This window comes from Anomaloglossus baeobatrachus, chromosome 2 (genome assembly GCF_048569485.1).
Source record: "Anomaloglossus baeobatrachus isolate aAnoBae1 chromosome 2, aAnoBae1.hap1, whole genome shotgun sequence".
Lineage (NCBI taxonomy): Eukaryota > Metazoa > Chordata > Amphibia > Anura > Aromobatidae > Anomaloglossus > Anomaloglossus baeobatrachus.
In genome coordinates, this window is record NC_134354.1 from 531,757,762 (window position 1) to 531,770,162 (window position 12,401).

Consider the following 12,401-nt stretch of genomic DNA (forward strand, 5'->3'; position numbering starts at 1 on the left):
TGCAATATGACTCAGGATATATAAGCCAGATCAGAATCCCTGCAGACACGGTGTTTCGGGGTGCTTGCCCCTCGCCAGTGCAAAGTATGGGAGGGTGTCTGATCTGGCTCATGGGAAAGCTATGTGGGGACCACAGGGGAACACTATTCTCCTTAAGGAGACTTTGCAAGCCAGTCTGGCTGCCAAGTAAGGGGACTTATAGCTGCCACACCCCTCTAAGAAATATTCAAATTGTCTCTCCAGTAAAGGAGACAAACTCTAGCACAGCGCCACCTATTGGAAGTAGCGATCCTAAAAGTCACAAGTGGATTTTTAACAATCCTTTGCAATATGACTCAGGATATATAAGCCAGATCAGAATCCCAATTTGCAGACATGGTGTTTCGGGGTGCTTGCCCCTCATCAATGCAAAGTATGGGGGGTGTCTGATCTGATCTTTTATTCTATAAACTAGCATTTTCAGAAAATAAATACAAAATGTTTTGCTTGAAAATTCAGAGACGTTGTCAGTAGTTTATAGAATAAAAGAACAATTTACATTTCACTCAATAATATAAAGAGAAAAATCAGAAAAACAGAAAATGCCAGGTTCATCAGGCAGGTTACGGGCTGCCCCCAAACCCCAGCTGCCTATTTGTACCCGGCAGGGAACAAAAAATTCAGGGAAGCCCTGTATTTCATGTAATAATTAAAAAAAACACATGGGCTTCGCCCAATTTTTGTGTCCAGCCAGGTACATCTAGGCAGCTGGGAACTGGAATCCGCAGTGCAGGGTGTCCCAAGCTTTGTGTCCCCCCCCTTTGCAAATTGAAGTCTGCAGCCACTCCAGAAAATGGCGCTTTCATAGAAGCACCATCTTCTGACGCTGTATCCAACTCTTCAGCGGCCCTGATGCCGGGTGGCATGCTGGGTAATAAGGGGTTAATACCAGCTTTGTTTTACCAGCTGGTATAAAGCCCGAGATTCTTAAGGGCACTTTACATGCTGCGATTTCGCTAGCGAGATTGCTGGCGAGCGTACCCGCCCCCGTCGGTTGTGCATCACGGGCAAATCGCTGCTTGTGGTGCACAACATTGCTCGGACCCGTCACACTACTTACCTGCCTAGCAACGTTGCTGTGAATGGCAAACCGCCTCCTTTCTAAGCATCACTAAGTGGCCGCCAATAGAAGCGGAGGTGCAGAGATGAGCGGGATGAACATCCTGGCCACCTCCTTCCTTCCTCATTGTGGGCGGCCGCAGGTAAGTAGATGTTCCTCATTCCTGCGTTGTCACACATAGCGTTGTGTGCTGCCGCAGTAAAAACGAACAACCTGCGTCCTGCTACAGCATCGATATTTGGGAAATGGACAGCGTGTTAACGATCAACTATAAGGTGAGTATTTTTGATCGTGAGCGGTCACTCGTACGTGTGACACGCAATGACGTCGCCAACGAGAACGGAGTGCGTCACGAATTCTGTGACCCCAACGACATCGTGTTAGCGATGTCGTTGCGTGTAAAGCGGCCTTAAATCTCAGGCCAAATTTTACCTGGCCATTAAGAATCTCCAATAAAGGGTTAAAAAAAGACACCACACAGAGAAAAAATACTTTATTAGAAATAAATACACAGACACACTTAGGGACTCCATGTTTAGTACTCCCTCTTACCCCTCAACAATCCTGGTCTTCTGTCTTCTTTAACCCATCTAGCTCTGTTATATCATAACTCAATGAGGGAGCAAAGGCTGCGGGTTGGTAAGCGGTGACATCACCACTGCCACCGTTGCCATAGTAACCTAAAGAGCGAGTTACTATAGCAACGGTGATCTCCGATCACTAGATCCCTAGATGTGGGCTTACATGTGCCCAAGCATCTCTGAGTACTGAGATGCTTGGGCGAGCACCGCGTACCGGTGAGATGCAATGACAGGACCTAGAAGGATGTCATAGCCATGTGACCGGTCTGTAGCCAATGAGATAATAGAACATTCACATGTGACTGGTCACATGCTATGACGTCACGGAAGGTCCTTTGTTTACTGTGTCGCACAGGAATGAATGAACTCGGAAGCAGAAGCGGCGGGAGACAGAAGCTGCAGGATGCATCGCAGGACTTGTAAGTATAATGACAATGTTTATTATTAACTGTATTCTTTATTTTCAGCCCCCGCAGCCTTTTACTCAGCCCCCAAACAATTACTCACGTTTCCCATTGACTTGCATTGGACTCGCTACTTGTAATAAGTACCCAAGTATTAGGACCTACTCGTTACGAGTATAGCGAGTCCGAATATTTCACTACTCGCTCATCCCTACTTATGAGCAAATATTTATATAGATTCCCTACGCTACTGAAATTACCAGTTAAATATGTAGGTCAGCTGGCTCACATGGTAACTGAAATCAGAGAGTATTTTAAAAAGAACCTGTCACCAGATTTGGGGCCTATAAGCTGCGGCCACCACCAGTGGGTTCTTGTATGCAGCATTCTAATATGCTGTATATAAGAGCCCAGGCCACTTTATAATACTCACCTAGAAGGTCGCTTCGGTGCAGATTGGTCAAATGGGTGGTGCCAGTCTCCGGCCATCTTGGTCCTCCTTCTTCTGAAGCTGGCGTGCATGACACATCCTACGTCATGGACACAGGCCGGTATTGAGCTCCTGCACAGGTGCACTACAATACTTTGATCTGCCCTGTGCAGGGCAGTTCAAAGTGCACCTGCCAGGACCTCAGTGCCGGCGAGTGTGTATGACGTAGGACACGACTTGCACGCCAGCTTCAGAAGAAGGAGAACAAAGATTACTGAAAGAGGAGATGCCGGTCCTGGAGAACGGAGACGCCCATTTGACCAGTCTGCACCAGAGCGACCTCCTAGGTGAGTATTATAAAGTGTTTTTTATGTTCTACACAGTGGCCTGGGCTCTTATATACAGCATGTTAGCATGCTGTATATAAGAGCCCACTGGTGGTGGCCGCAGCTTATAGTCGCCAAATTTGGTGACAGGTTCCCTTTAACTTGCTCAGTCATCATTTCTTAATAAGCTATGAGTAGTGCTGGTGTCACACTTGCACGTGACTCACGGGAGGATATCACATGGCACGGATCGGCTGGCGGCTCTCCTGACAGGAGCATGTTAGCTGCATAGAAACACATGAAGCTTACACGTGTATTCTGACTTGATGAAAGATTTCAATAACAGCATTGTGCATGGGTGGGATAGCACTTCATACTCCTCTTTATTTTTTATGCCCACTATAGCTGCAACTTCTTGGATACATGGCTCCCTTAGATAACAGAGTCTAGTCTCATTGAGTAGTATCTCAGTGGTGTGTCATGACCTTCATACATATGTAAATCCATCATATGAATGACTTTGACTTCCTGCCAGAAAAGAGTAATCAGCATCCTGTACTCCGGCAATGCAAATACCAACAAAATGTCTTATTTGACTTTGGATATAACCCTATGTTGGTCCTCTGTTTTATATGTTGACAAAATGCCTCATACAGTGGTTGCATATTTTCAAAGGCACTTCTAATCCATTCTTTACAAAAGCCCACTAATCTCAGAAATGATCTCAGTTGCTTGGGGCTGTGGGCACGAGAACAAATTGAATTGCCTCACATCTTTCTATATGGTGAATAGCCTTTATATACTTTGGCATACTCTTTGCAATTTTAAAATGTGAGATTTTTTTTCCACCCAGATTCATTAAGACTGAGGTGTAATAAACCAGTCCTAAAGATTGGGATGCAGGAGTAAGATGCTCCAAATTCATTTAGAGGCTTACATCGCTTAATGATTTTGGTATATCTTATCAGTGGCACACACGTCACCAAAAAGTTCACTCCAGATACTGAAGTAACATTTCAAGTTTAAGAAACACCATTGATGTGACTTTGGATGAACGGGCATGACTATGCTCTATCCCACCCTGGCTCCTCCCCAGCTCTGCCCATTTTATTGGAATAGCTTGAAACTGGCTTGAAAAAGCCAAAAATGGCTACATTTTCTCTACATTACATTGTTTCTTTGCAACCATTCCAATGTGTTTATTACCCTCACATTGTTCTCTAATCCCATAGACTATCACCATCTAGTGGCTCTTACCAGCATTGTTAGCTTTAAATGAACTGATCCTGTGTATCTTCATCTTATATATAGCATAACACTATTTAGTTTTCACATATTATTTGTATCATTTCATCAGTTTTTGTACATCCAGCCTCCAACGTCCTTTGTAATTTTAATAAACTGAACTATTTTGAGACAGATATGTTTTAGTGTTTTGTTTTGTTTTTCATTTATATGGCTGTCAGGTAGTCATAAGTGTTATTATGTGGTTGGTGATCTTACCAATACGAAAGCTCTGTTTTGTGATGTTTAAGTGTTGAATTATAGTACTGTTTATTGACTGTAGTATTAGCTTGGTCTTCCTAAGGTGTTCTTAAGGTTTATATATATATAGATAGGTAATTCCCTATATTATGGTGGTACATATGCAGAAGCTGCAGTTTGGAACTGAAAAAGGGAGAGTGGACCATCACCAGGTCTCGTATATCTACAAATGAGACACCAGATGTTAATTCACCCATTGTTATGCCTACATTCACACATCCTTGATAGCAGTGTGAATATTGGAATATTCCCCTTTACACCCAGGAATGAATTAGATTAGGACCAGAAATGGAATGATTCCTAACCAGAAACCCACATTTTCAATTGTGGGTCCCTTCAGGTTGTCACACAAAGCACATTGCAAAAGTGGGGAAGGGGTGTAACATTTCAGTAGCTGCTGCGTTTTCCTGCTGGTCTTATAGTCTAGAATTTACTCAGGGACCTCTATGCTTGTTCTATTCCTATGGTAATTTCAATGTTTTCCATAACTACCAGCTCTGGAATTTTCATATTTTATTTCATTTCATTCAATAGTTTATTGTACTTTGCATGATTGTCCTCTCTATTCCAGGCATCTACTGCATAATCCAGATCCCTTTATGTATTCAGTTTCTTCGCTTCCCTTCTGCAGTCCTCAATGATTGTGGTCAGAATACCATGAAAAGGCGATCCTGCTGTTTTTAACCATTTATCAATGTTCTTTAACGCCAGCAGATCATCAAGGGCTTGACATCCATGTTCATTCCAGGCCCCTGCTCTGCTATAAAAGAATCCCATAATCAGTTTTAAATTATATCAGTCTCTTTCTGGATGTGTACTCAAGCACCCTCTGTAGATTCAAAGCTAAAAGAGTGATTTACTTAGACTGACAAACTCCAAATAGCTTCTAAAACTAGTGTACTATACACTCAATATCACAAAACCCTTCCCAACCCAACTTGCTGTCACTAGTGAATGACTGTATAATTTGTAATGAACCCTTAGGGATCCAAAATCAAATTTGTCATTCTCTGTAATAATATTGAATTCGTAAACCACAGCTTCTTATATAAACACGTTGTACTGCATCCAAACACACTGGCATGGACCATCTAACAATAAAACTATCACATCTCCTATCCAAAGCAAAAAATTTGAGATAGGGAGTAATGCTTGTTCCCCCAGAATGTCAAGCAGATAGCAACTAAATACATTTCAAATACTTGCTGCAATTCAATATCACTTGAAATACCTCTGGTACCCTAAATATTACCCTCAGTTCCTGGGAGTTTGTGACTGGCAGGGTTCTGTAACACCTCTGGCCCTTGTATATATATCTCAAAATATTTGGTCAGTATTTCAGCACCTAAGGCAAATCATTTAACATGTGCGTAACTGTCCTACTTGGATCCCTTTCTTTTATTTGTATTCATTTTATATGCAAATATCAGTTTGACTATAAAAAGGATTGTTAATGCAAGTACAAAACCTTCAATATAAAATATGTCCACCTATTTAGAATTCCCTTTACACAATTCAGAATAATTAATTACTTAAATAGACAACACAGAACACCCCCACATTTTGAGCACTCAAGAATAATGGCAGTGGACCATTGCCAGAATCATGGGCAGAAGTGGGTACCTATCACCTTATGTTTTCATCTTGGTGGAAGCCATTTCACAATTCCATCTTACCACAAGATGACCCAAAATTTAATTCCATCTCATTGCATAGTATTTTGCTTCACATGTAGTGGTCATGTAACCAACGTGGAATATGTTATCAATCACTAAACAATCAGAAAGACACAAAAAAGGAAGGAAAAAAGATTCTTATTATACTACTAAGAGGAGATCCGGCTTTTCCCCAACTGCTCAATTTAGAATGTTCTTATCAAAGGGAGGACCAGTAATATCTTTGAGTAGCAATGGTATGCACTCCAAAGGTTTTTGTTCCTGAGAATACCTGTAGCACAATTTTGGCAGATGATGGATAGCACTGGAGAGAGCAGTGGTATTTTCAAGAAAATTGTCAGAGTAGCCTTACTGACAAAGATGTCCCCCTGGGAACCTCGGTATACAATAGCCCCTAGAGAGCAAGTGTGATTAAAGCATGACATTTATTACAAATCTAGAAGTATAGATACAATACAGCAACAGTTACAGTTAGGTCCAGAAATATTTGGACAGTGACACAATTTTCGCGAGTTGGGCTCTGCATGCCACCACATTGGATTTGAAATGAAACCTCTACAACAGAATTCAAGTGCAGATTGTAACGTTTAATTTGAAGGTTTGAACAAAAATATCTGATAGAAATTGTAGGAATTGTACACATTTCTTTACAAACACTCCACATTTTAGGAGGTCAAAAGTAATTGGACAAATAAACCAAACCCAAACAAAATATTTTTATTTTCAATATTTTGTTGCGAATCCTATGGAGGCAATCACTGCCTTAAGTCTGGAACCCATGGACATCACCAAACGCTGGGGTTCCTCCTTCTTAATGCTTTGCCAGGCCTTTACAGCTGCAGCCTTCAGACCTTGCTTGTTTGTGGGTCTTTCCGTCTTAAGTCTGGATTTGAGCAAGTGAAATGCATGCTCAATTGGGTTAAGATCTGGTGATTGACTTGGCCATTGCAGAATGTTCCACTTTTTTGCACTCATGAACTCCTGGGTAGCTTTGGCTGTATGCTTGAGGTCATTGTCCATCTGTACTATGAAGCGCCGTCCGATCAACTTTGCGGCATTTGGCTGAATCTGGGCTGAAAGTATATCCCTGTACACTTCAGAATTCATCCGGCTACTCTTGTCTGCTGTTATGTCATCAATAAACAGAAGTGATCCAGTGCCATTGAAAGCCATGCATGCCCATGCCATCACGTTGCCTCCACCATGTTTTACAGAGGATGTGGTGTGCCTTGGATCATGTGCCGTTCCCTTTCTTCTCCAAACTTTTTTCTTCCCATCATTCTGGTACAGGTTGATCTTTGTCTCATCTGTCCATAGAATACTTTTCCAGAACTGAGCTGGCTTCATGAGGTATTTTTCAGCAAATTTAACTCTGGCCTGTCTCTGTCTCCTTTTTTCTCAGAATGTACCCGACTGTTGATTTTGCTACTCCAAGCATGTCTGCTATCTCTCTGATGGATTTTTTCTTTTTTTTCAGCCTCAGGATGTTCTGCTTCACCTCAATTGAGAGTTCCTTAGACCGCATGTTGTCTGGTCACAGCAACAGCTTCCAAATGCAAAACCACACACCTGTAATCAACCCCAGACCTTTTAACTACTTCATTGATTACAGGTTAACGAGGGAGATGCCTTCAGAGTTAATTGCAGCCCTTAGAGTCCCTTGTCCAATTACTTTTGGTCCCTTGAAACAGAGGAGGCTATGCATTACAGAGCTATGATTCCTAATCCCTTTCTCCGATTTGGATGTGAAAACTCTCATATTGCAGCTGGGAGTGTGCACTTTCAGCCCATATGATATATATAATTGTATTTCTGAACATGTTTTTGTAAACAGCTAAAATAACAAAACTTGTGTCACTGTCCAAATATTTCTGGACCTAACTGTATGTGTGATTTTGTAGTCTAAAACAATAATTGGTTAAAAAACAATAATTAGGTAAAAACAAAAAATAATTATAGGTGTATCCTTGCATGAACTTGGTTATAACGTTTGTAAATGCAAAAAAGATATAATAGAAGAATAAGAAATCAAGATGACAAGCTTAGGACTACTTTGTATGTTTCTGCTGCCCACTGAATACAGCCATTCTATACACCTAGTACAATGGTCAGTGTGATTTAATCAAACCTTCCATAAATCAACAGTATAACTGAATAGCAGAAACATTGTCATGTATCTTGTCAAAGAAATATGCTTCTTTCACTACTTAAGGTCAAGTTATTCCCCTTCCTGCTTCTTCCTGAATTCACCATTTACACTGGAAGACAATGGACTGCAAAATTATAGATGTGTCAAATGCCAGTTACCTATTAATATTTATAGAGAGAGGAGGGACAGGAACCTACTAAGAAACATAATGTAAGAATTATATACACTTACATAACTCTGCTTTTTAGTAAGTCTTTTATCCCAATTCATAGTAGCTCAGTCCTGCTGTATAATATTCTCCTTGCTGCTGCTTCTTAAAGTGCTACCTAGAGATGAGAGAACAGTGAAACCTCATGTCTACCTGTAATGTTTATTGGAGACATTATAACTACTCTACGTTCACTTGGTCATGGAAAACTGAAAATTAGGAATTAAGCCTGCACAAGGGAAAACTAGTAAAAAAAATGCAGCATATAAATAACATAATATTAATAATTAGTGATATACATGGGAAGTTCTCAGAAAGGACGTCTAAAACTCATATAATGAAGATTGACTTTCTTAAGTTCCCATTAAAAACGACCATATGGAAAAATGTGTCAGATTTCAGGTTGACTGAAGGGGCCTAAAATTACTGAATAGGATATATACTGAATATATATATATATATATATATATATATATATATATATATATATATATATATATATAGGCAATACTGACATTTCCAAACCTTGTTTTGTGTCTTTGTGTTTCTCTCAAACTATAGATCCCATATATGTGGGAGTGATTATTGTATTAAAGAAATAGAAAAGTAGCCAACTCACCCTTAGATGTGATTTGGAGTGAAGTCACTGTGTCTGCATGGAGAACGCAATGGCCGGGACTGCAGAAGCTTAGAGGAGGAAGCAATTATCCAGCGGAGAATAGGCAGGGATAAAAACATTCCGTTTATTCAAACCATTTAAATAATCCCGCAGAGGTACTGGCACCAAACAGATCTGTCAAAGATAAAGTCCAAAGCGTTTCAACATCGGCAATGTCTTAGTCATGGATAGGACTAAGACATTACCGATCTCAAAACGCATTGGATTTTATGCCTGAGGAATCTGTTTGGTGCCAGTACCTCTGCGGCATTATGTTAATGGTATGAATAAACCGAATATGTTTTTATCCCTGCCTATTCTCCGCTGAATAATTCCTTCTTCCTTTGATCATTGTATTGTCCTTTCTGAACGATTGCCATGATATCATTATCAGACTACAGTAGCTCTGCATTAACATACTGTCATGTGTCAATCACACATGCAAACACTGTAATGAGTTGAGGTCATATAAACTAGTGTCTATGCTCTACTTCGTTGACTCTACCAAGTCAAGCCCAGAGCACATACAATGTGCTATACCACTGAAGCAGTAGGTTCAGAAGAATAGAAAGGCGAGACATTTATTTTCTATATTAGTATATCTCTCTTCATACTATACATGTTCATTTTAATTGTGATATAATATCTGATGTAAAGGTTGCTGCAGTAAATATTTCTTCATTTAAATTTTCTGGAACTGTTTGGTTACATGTATTAATTTGCTTAAAATCTGAGGAGCTAGTAGATTTATGTGGTGTGGTCAGCTGTAGGGTCTTAAGTTGCATAGTTGGAAAACTTTGCTCTTTGTTTTGCAGGGCTCCTGGTGGATGAGGTGCCCACCAGGATCGGAAGGAGTTCGGTGGTTCTCTGTCTTTGTTGTTGGGAGAGTTGTCTGTGTTCTGCACTTCAGTATACCAGGCTTTCAGGAGTGGCTCAGCAGGTAGGCTGCAAGTTTTGCCATGCAAATCTTCAAGAGTGTGTTTTGCATTAGAGAATTGATGAAGGTTGTCTGTACTGGAGTTGTCTCGATAGTAGCGGTAGTATTATTTATTTTTTATTGCTACCTGAACTTTGAGGTTATGTGCATGGGTCAGTGCTACATTCAGAATAAAAAAAAATTACATTTATTCTGTAGTTTTGCCATTTTGCAATTTTATTATCAGTTCAATAAAATACACTGTATTGTTGATGAATTTTAGTTGCTGTACAGCTTCTGTCATGCAGTGTCAAAGTTTTATGAGGTTAAATGCTAATAGCTGTCACATTCTTTACTGACCATTAGAGCTCTTCTTGCAATGACAATTGAGATCCACCTGTTCCACAGTGCTGGGCAATTGATAGGCATTTAAATGTTATAAATGAATACTCACCCAAAGCCATATTGGAACAACAAACCTCATATTATCATGTTCTGGGTAGGCTTGGCAGGTGATATTAAAGCTGGTTGAGACCTACCATTTACCTTGAGTGAACACATTTCTCTGGCTAAAGTCTGTTCCTCCATTACTGAGAAATCGGCATTTAAACCCTAACCCCAGGGCGATTTACCGTTTTTCAATTTTGTTTTTTTTTGCTCCCCTTCTTCCGAGAGCCGTACCTTTTTCATTTTCCCATCACTCTTGCCATATAAGAGTGTACTTTTGTTGGACAAATTGTACTTTTAAATGAAACCATGAGTTTTACCATATAGTGTACTGGAAAACAACCAAAAAATTCCAAGTGCGGAAAAATTGCAAAAAAAGTGCAATTGCACGATTGTTTTTGGGGTATTTTATTCATTGTGTTCACTATGTGGTAAAACTGATGTGGCAGTATGATACCTCATGTCAGTATGAGTTTGTAGACACTAAACATGTATATGTTTACTTTATCTAACGGGTTAAAAAAATCAGAAGTTTGTCTATAAAATGTGGCACACTTTTTGTGTCATTTTCCAAACCAGTAGCGTTCTAATTTTTCAGGATATGGGGCTCAGTAACGGCTTATTTTTTGCATTCCAAGCTAATTTATTTAATGGAACCATTTTTGCGCAGATGCTACATTTTGATTGCCTGTTATTGCATTTTGTGCAAAATTTGTGGCAACCAAAAAATGTAATTTTGGCATTTGGAATTTTTTTGCCACTACGCTATTTACCGATCAGATTCATTGATTTTATATATTGATAGATCGGGCATTTCTGAATGCGGTGATAGCAAATATGTGTATATTTTTTTATTATTTTAACCCTTTAACTTTGAATGGAGGGTGATTTGAACTTTTAATTTTTTTTTTTTTTTTTTTTTAATTTTATTATTCCCACTAGGGGGCTAGAAGGATCAGCAGTCTGATTTGCTTTTTCATTTCATCTGATCATAGCTGCACAGCTCAGAACAGGAGAAATGCTGCTCTCCTATTACAGCCAGCGCTCTGTCAGCTGTAAGAGGAAGTGAGTCATCACATAACCCTGTGCTACCATGTCAACCATCGGCTCCCCATGATCACCTCACGGGGCCTCCAATGGTGGCAGATAAGTGCGCGTTACCTGCTGCAAACATTTACATCGTGCTGTCATATTTTCACAGCGCAATCTAAGTGGTTAAATTAATATTAAAATGAGACTGAAGAGCTGTTGTAGATTTGAAGCCTCTGTCACTCCAGCTTTATTCATCTCCTAGTGTTGCCTCCAACTGCTTGACTGATGGCTCTGGCTGAACATATTGTGGTTATATAAATATCTTTCTGGATTGGTCTTTGAAACAGATTTGGTATTGACGCATTTATAACAACCTGTACTATGAAACTATATAATCTTTCTTCTATATGCTTAATGCTAAGTTTTCGAGTTGAATTGGCTCACATGACATTGAGCATTTTATTTGTGGTTCACAAAAAAAGGAACACTTGCATCAGAGAGTAACCTACTATCATTTAACTTTGCCACATAGTCTTCTTCACAATGTCCTGCAGCGGTGACATTTTACAGATTATTATAATTTTACGGTGGTGATTAGTACCTGAGTCATCACAGACAATTTTCATAAGAGCTGCTAGATCAATGTTGTGCTCATCGAGACCTGGCGATGCTGATGATCATTGTCATCACTACCCGGCACCTGTGAATAGCTATTCTTTACTGCTATTCACAGTCACTGGACCTATATTTAGGGTATGAGGGCTATGATGGAACTTCATGGGACCATTTTTTAATAAAAAAGTGGGAAAGGAGCGATAGTGTTGGCGAGTCTTTTTTCAAATAAACTTTTTTTCTGTGTGTTTTTTTCTTTAGATTACTGGGTTAGTAATGGGCATGTCTGATACCTCACGATTACTAATCCTTCAGCTT

The 12,401-nt window shown here is 39.8% G+C and overlaps 1 protein-coding gene across 4 annotated transcripts in view; it reads left to right on the plus strand.

Annotated features, from left to right (window-relative positions):
• GABRG3 (gamma-aminobutyric acid type A receptor subunit gamma3) overlaps positions 1-12,401 on the plus strand; it is a 1,045,631-nt gene that overhangs the window by 431,362 nt on the left and 601,868 nt on the right. The window contains exon 1 of one of the 4 annotated variants that reach the window (XM_075336614.1): positions 9,897-10,016. The exons of the other annotated variants lie outside the window; for them this stretch is intronic. The gene's annotated coding sequence lies outside the window, so the exon portion shown is untranslated. Of the gene's footprint in view, positions 1-9,896; positions 10,017-12,401 lie in introns of those variants that run through there. 4 annotated transcript variants of the gene reach the window in all.